Here is a 7,670-nt window from a genome sequence, read left to right as displayed (position 1 = left end):
AAACGTATGATCTCTGTAATTGCAAACAAAGGTTTCTGTACCAAATATTAAGTTCTGCTTTTCTGATGTATCAAATACTTATGTCATGCAATAAAATGCAAATTAATTACTTAAAAATCATACAATGTGATTTTCTGGATTTTAGTTTTAGATTCCGTCTCTCATAGTTGAAGTGTACCTATGATAAAAATTACAGACCTCTACATGCTTTGTAAGTAGGAAAACCTGCAAAATCGGCAGTGTATCAAATACTTGTTCTCCCCACTGTATGTATGACAGCGAAACACTCTCTCACACTGCACATGTTCACGCTGTGATATGTCCGAGGACGACATGTGACGTCCACGAATATATCATGGTTGTGGCCCATGGTTCATCATGGTTGTGGCCCATAGGCTTGCAAGGATAAATAATGAATAAATGACCATGTTAAATAACATCTTCTATATATCCATGTCACAGAGAATGTGTACAGGCTATACGTCTTGACACGTCACTGGGCACAGCGCACAAAACATGCAGATGTGCCCAAGCAACCCTCTGACAAACCCAGGACCTGCATTTTTATAACAGTCACACAGAGTAAACGACATCTGAAAAGACCTAAAACAAGGAAGTGGATGGAGAGGGTGAGAGCTAAAAAAAGGTCAGAGTAAGGTCTGGTCTCTAAGCAGCAACTGAAATGAGAAATATTAAACAAAATCTGACCACAAATACACGGCACCAGAGAGTAAGGACAGACAGTCTCTTTGGATCCGATTCGTAGGGGCTTAGGTTCGTGTCCTTGTCACTGGTCCACTGGCTTGAGCTGACGAACGTTTGATACAAATACAAGTATCAAGATTTTTAAAAAACACTCACCAATCATTGTGCTATCCTATTCTACACTGCTGTAAATAGTTCAGAACTGATCCGTGATCTAGAACAGGAACCAATACGTAACTCATGGTGTTGTGTGTGTTCTTCAGGAGTTCATAGTGAAAGTCTCAAGCTCTGGTGGGGCCTTGGTTCTGACCTAGTCCACTTTAGCTGTTATGGGGGATTTTCTGGTGCATGTGTTGTTTTGTCTCGGAGTGTTGAGCACAATCAATGTGGGCTTGGGGGGAGGCCATTGTGTGTGTGTGTGACTGGGCCATTGTGGGCTTGAGGGAGGCCGTTGTCTGGTCCTGTGGGTGTCCTTGGACATGCACCTGCGTTATGAATTAATGTCTGTATTATTTTTTGTATCGTTGCTATGGTTACGCAGCCAATATAACCTATGCCCTTGAAGTATGTGCCAAGAAGGGGAGGAGAAACCAAGTAAAGGCGGTCGTAGACGGACTAGAAGTAAGATTAGGAAACAATCGTGGCAGAGTAGATGAGAATCGTATACATAAAGAGGAGTGACTGTGTCTCTTGTGTCAGACTGAAACTGTACATAAAGAGATCTCTGAGTCTGAGACCGGCAGTTGCTCCATGGACCAGCTCGGCTTATTACTTTGTAATAAAGTCTCTTTTGAACTCACAAGCTCCGGTGTCTAAGAGATATTTTTAAGAAGTATTTCCACGACACTGACGGACCCACCACGGCAAAAATGGATTGAATCCATTTTAGAATAAGGCTGTAACGTAACAAAATGTGGAAAAAAGGGAAGGGGTCTGAATACTTTCCGAATGCACTGTATTTTGTTGATACAAGCTTATAGCCTTCATGGAGAGATTAGTTCTCTGTAGCTCAGTTGGTATAGCATGGCGCTTGCAATGCCAGGATAGTGGGTTTGATTCCCAGGACCAGACGTATGGAAAACGTATGTACACATGACTGTAAGTCACTTTGGATAAAAGCAACTGCTAAATAGCATTAATAACAGATTGGTTTATGTCTCCCTACTCAGGTTCAGACTGGTAGCTCGACACTGTCGTCCAAGGACCACAGGAAGCTGTGTTTACAGTGCCCTCTGCTGGAGTTAGGAAGGTACTGGGGTTTATTTCTCTAGTGCAGTGATGAATTGAGACACTGCTATGAATGAAAAAAGTGAAACAACAATTTCCTACATTACCCTGTCTCTATTTTAGATTGTGCTGTCCACAAACATGGTGGAAACTGGAGTCACCATACCTGATGTTGTGTTCGAATATCAATACCAGAAAGACCAAAGAAAACAAGTACCATGAGAGCAGCCAGATGAGTTCCCTGGTGGAGACGTTTGTCAGCCAGGCCAACGCCCTCCAGAGGCAAGACAAGGCAGGACACGTACGGAACGGCTTCTGCTTCCGCCTCTACCCCAAATCCAGGTCAGGTTCTCTCTGTGAACCACAGAACAAGTTACCCTCTACAGCCTTATTGAGGTCAGCAGCTCCACAAGTAACAACCTGATTGTGAATGTTCCTTCTAACAGGTTTCTGGCCTTTGTGGATTTCTCCACACCAGAGATACTGAGGGTTCCCTGGAGGATCTGTGACTTCATACCGTGGTACAGTAACAATTATTTTTAATCAGAGGCGAACAATTTTAAAAAACACACAAAGTAACCACAGACCCATACTCAAAAATAACTACTTACACATGGGTATAGAATAATGACTGAATGAATAATCACTTAAACACAAACACATGATCTCACCCCAAACGACCTCTGTTTCCGATTCTGTCCCCTCTACAGCAGTGTGAGTACGGCTCCCCATAGGAGTTCCTGTGCAGAGCCCTGGATGCGCCCCAGCCCCAGTCAGTGAGTAACGCTGTGTGCCTGTTCCAGGGGATTGGGGCGTGCATACCGGAGGGACATGCCCTCAGCCCTCTGGGTTGCCACCCTGCCCATAAATTGGCAAGATGCTCATTTTCGGCACCATCTTGGGCTGCCTGGAACCAATTGTAAGTTACGTCCATCAACGGTGACATCATATAAATGATGTCTGATTGGCAAAATGAGCAGTTATATGTTGTTACTTTCTCTGCAATACTGTGATGGAAGTCATATCGGTAAAAACTCTATAGCTCTGGGTATAAAAGGTGGTAGAGGTAGCTCTTTTAATAACAGTATGAACGACCAAAATCAGAGGTAGCTAATGCAGGCACATGTTGATTAGGGCACACGGTAGCAAAACATTTTGCAACGGCGGATGAAAACGAGCGTGTCTTACTCGACAGGTTCACTCAGTACCTCTACATTTCAATCCGTTTTCTTCCATTTTGTGCCTAATGAACAGGACCCTGTTTTCTCTAATATAGTAATATAGTCTAACTGAATGAGTGTATTGTTTCTATGCCCTTCCAACTGTTCAGCCAACATCTTGGTTCAGTATAACATATAATATATGCCATTTAGCAGACGCTTTTATCCAAACAATTGTCTTGCTAGCAGGTGGAAGATCATATGCAGGTGGAAGAACAGACGCAGTGAGAGATATCGAGCTGAGACAACCTACTGCAGGAAACACTTCCTGAATCGCACTGCCCTTATCACCATAAAGGTACTCTACTCAATCAATATATCAAATCAATCAAATGTATTTTATAAACCCCTTTTTACATCAGCAGATGTCACTAAGTGCTATACAGATACTCATTCCTAAAACCCCAGAGAGCAAGCAATGCAGAAGTACAGTGGCTAGGAAAAACTCCCTGAAAGGCAGGAATCTAGGAAGAAACCTAGAGAGGAACCAAGGTGGCCAGTCCTTTTCTGGCTGTACAGGGTGGAGATTTGAGGACAGATCATTATTCAAGACGTTAAAACGTTCATAGATTACCAGCAGGGTCAAATAATATCCATGGTGGCTATAGAGGACAGTTCAACACCTCAGGAGTTAATGTCAATTGGCTTTATATAGGCAGGCATTCAAAGTTTTAAAGTGTCTCTCCGTGCGGCAGCAGGTAGGGAGGGGGGTTGAACAGCATGTCTACTCTACTCTATTCTCTCTCACACAAACTTGTGCATGTTTTTCTCATCTTGTATCTTACATCATCATGTATCTTGTAACAATGAAGATGTTTGTAACTGATACGGTATACAGTGTAAGTAGTGATCTGACCTTTAGAGTGGTTAGTGAGAACATTTACCAGAGATGGTGTATAGTCTTGGTTTGGATCATGGTGGCTCCAGTCTTGACTCCAGTCTTGACGTCTCTGAAATTCACCTGGATCTCATCCCCATCAGTACATCAAACAGGAGCTGATAAGGATGATGGACCAGGTCGTATTCTCTTCTTCCTCCAAGTCCAGTCGAGGACCAGCTTCCCGGGACCGGTCTGACCCGAGGGGGCCCTAGGCTTCCCTCACCCCTTTGGGTAAGGCTCAGATCTGTGTACTGAACGCGGTGGTAACGGGAGGGCTGTGTGACAGTGTGGGGCGGATCCTCTACACGCCCTCTGTGGATGCGCTGGACCGGGTGGCCTGTTCTGTGGAAAACTCCCAGGGGAAGGCCCACGTCCACCCCTCCTCCTTCAACCGCTGCCTGCTCTTCCAGGAGAAGATCAGTTGGATAGAGATAACACTATCGCTCTCACTCTCTCTGTTTCTTTATCTCTCTGTATATCTATTAATAGACCATCAATACACCTTTTGTATTTGTCTCTATGGTGGGTCCATCTTACTCAGGGAGGCACTGAGGTAGAAGATGTCCTTCTGATTTAGGATCAGATTACCCAACTCCCTCAATCCTATCCATAATCATTTAGGAAGTGAAAAATCTGACCCTGTATCAGAGGTTAGGGGCAACCTCTAACTACTCCTAGGGAGGCCCCAATAAATTGAAGTACTAAATGTGTTTCCTAATCGGATGTAAAAGACTTGATGTTTTAATGCCATTTGGACTCTTCCTCTGATCTACCTGCGGGACACAACCCTGATATCTCCATTCCCCATGCTACTGTTCGGAGGGGACATCGACGTGAAGCACCGTGAACGACTCATATCTCTGGTCGAATGGATCCACTTCCAGGTCAGAGTTCATCTCTGGGCCAGCTGTATTAAATGTGTATTATTATACTGTATGTGTCATGCATGACTAGAGGGCTGTGTTACTGATACAGCAGAGACATTAGGATACACAAAGATAAAGAAAATCTAACTATTGTAGCCAATTTCCCAGACCCAGATTAAGCCCACTTCTGAACTGAAAATGAGTGTTCTTTAGTCCAATACTAGGCTTAATCTGGGTCCAAGAAACTGACCCGTGCAGTTGTTGAGCATACTGTAGCAAGCAAGGCTCTGTTTGATCTCGGCTCCTCCCTGTCCCCTCCCCCGGGCCCCAGTGAGGATTGGAGTGATCTTTAAACACCTGAGGAAGCTCTTAGTGTTATGCTGGTGAATGAGGACCCAAAAGCGACGTAATAGTAACAGAGTCTTTATTCCAGTATTAAACAAATAATGATTCTCCTGGATATAATCAATAGTAAATCCAAAACAGGAAACTGAAATCCTCTCGTCAATAGAGAGGAACGACTGGAGACGCGACCACAGACTGCAGGTCGCTTCGGGAACGCACTGGCCGTAGCTGACATAGACACCAGCTCACACGCAGCATCTGACGAAGGCAAAGAACACGACAGGGCGAAACAAGGACACAGGAACAGCAAACATCAAACAAGAATCCGACAAAGACAGGAGCGGAAAACAGAGGAAGAAATAGGGACTCTAATCAGAGGGCAAAATAGGGGACAGGTGTGAAAGAGTAAATGAGGTCGTTAGGAGAATGAGAAACAGCTGGGAGCAGGAACGGAACGATAGAGAGAGAGAAAGAGAAAGAACCTAATAAGACCAGCAGAGGGAAGCACAGGGACAAGACATGATCAAAGACAAAACATGACACTTAGACTCACTACTGGAGAAGATGCCGGAGAACCCAAGGATGAATCTAGAAAGTAATATTCTACCCTTTCTCTGTCTTTCCCCTCTTCCTTTTTTATCTTGTATCCTTTTCTCATTTTCTCATTTCAAATGCTGTATTGTGTGTGTGTGTGTGTGTGTGTGTGTGTGTGTGTGTGTGTGTGTGTGTGTGTGTGTGTGTGTGTGTGTGTGTGTGTGTGTGTGTGTGTGTGTTTATGAAATTAAACATTTAGCTCTGTGTTTGGCACTGTGTAGTGGCTGATGGTATTATTTACTCTCTTTGTCTCTCAACTGTAGATGAGAAGACCATCCAGTTGATTAAAGAACTGATCAAGATGTTGTACGTCTCCTGACCCCTGTGACTTCTCATAGGAGACCTCAGTTATAGAGATGTCCCTGAGACAGGATGGGTGGGTAGATGGGACAGATGGATGACCCAAGGATAAGAGGGTGGTGGTGAGTGTATAACGAAATGTAAATCATGAAACAAAATAGCATATTTCTTCTCCAATGATGACTGTTGCCAAACATCAAATAAAACTATCTTTGGTGTTCATGTTGAATATACGTTTTAGGGAAAAATGATTTATTCATGGCTCCCTCGCTCAGGATGTAACAGACATTCTTTGGGGAGTGTTTAATGTTTTTGTTTTCCAAAAGACAGAAACAGAAGTGTAATAGCTTTGTGTTTTGCTTCTAGTAAACATCCTTGAAATATTCCTGCAATTATACCACTGGTGCTGCCCAAACATTATTTATTTAAGAATAGAATAGAACATCTCCAAACAACAACGAACGAGAACAGCTGTGCCCAGTGCTGTAACCCAAGACTTTCTCTGTCTGTGACACAAACAAACAACATTACTTCAATGACTATCAAGGGATCTACCCCCACTAGCTAGCTTCATGTATTATGATGTCATTTACTTGACATTTAGAAACCACAGAAAATAAGTGGCCATGCACACACAGGGTATACAAATCTATTTCGATTTTACTCTGTACACTCTAAGAAAAAAGTGTTTCCTGAAAAGGGTTCTTCAGCTGTCCCCATAGGATAACCCTTGTTGGTTCCAGGTATAACCCTTTTGGGTTTCATGTTGAGCCCTCTGTGAAAAAAGTTCTGCATTGATCCCAAAAGGGTTCTCCTATGGGGACAGCTGAATAACCCTTTTAGGTTCGAAGGTGCTAAGTGTACTGTGTACACATGCGAGTTCTGGCAGTGTGGTTACGTTTACACTTTGATTTCCTGAATATATAATAAAGCTCTTTAGGTCCATGTTCATTAGGCGCCAAATGGAAGAAAACGGACTGAAACAGGGAGGGATTACCTTGACTTCTACAATATAAAACGCTCAGTTCAAACATTTTGAAAAATGTTCCCCTGGTTAATGAACACAACCCAGGTTGGATACCTCTGCTTTAATAAAGTGCAGTCCCACTGACCCCTCCATGACCACTTGCGTGACAAAACATACCAATATTTATGAACACCGACTGACCTCACACAGTGACTGCTCTCACTTGAAAATAATATTTAATCTCAATAAGATCACCATGTTAAACAAGGGCCACATTTTTTTTTAAACATGGAGGTGACTCCATCATGATCTTCTCCTCCCCTGTGTGACAAAACTCTCCCACACATCACAGTTAAGAAACAAATGTTATGCCGTTTCAACCACCAGTCGGCGTTTTGGACAGTAGTATGTTGAAACATTATTTTGTGTGATTTCCAATTTCTGCTGATTCAATCACTGTGTTTTCTCAAGCCTTACCCACTTCTGTATTTGTGTGGCTGAGGCTCGCTCAAAACACAAAAGCCCAAATATGGACATTACTGTCTTTCAGGGATATGACGTGTATA

At 43.2% G+C, this 7,670-nt stretch overlaps 1 pseudogene; it reads left to right on the top strand.

Annotated features, from left to right (window-relative positions):
- The first annotated feature begins 1,797 nt into the window (after nucleotides 1-1,797).
- On the top strand, nucleotides 1,798-6,156 carry LOC139544619 (ATP-dependent RNA helicase DHX29-like; annotated as a pseudogene).
- The last annotated feature ends 1,514 nt before the right edge of the window (nucleotides 6,157-7,670 follow it).

The sequence above is a fragment of the Salvelinus alpinus genome, chromosome 18, assembly GCF_045679555.1.
Source record: "Salvelinus alpinus chromosome 18, SLU_Salpinus.1, whole genome shotgun sequence".
In the NCBI taxonomy this organism is placed as follows: domain Eukaryota; kingdom Metazoa; phylum Chordata; class Actinopteri; order Salmoniformes; family Salmonidae; genus Salvelinus; species Salvelinus alpinus.
Note: the sequence above shows the minus strand (reverse complement) of the source record. Positions and strands in the feature narration are given on the sequence as shown.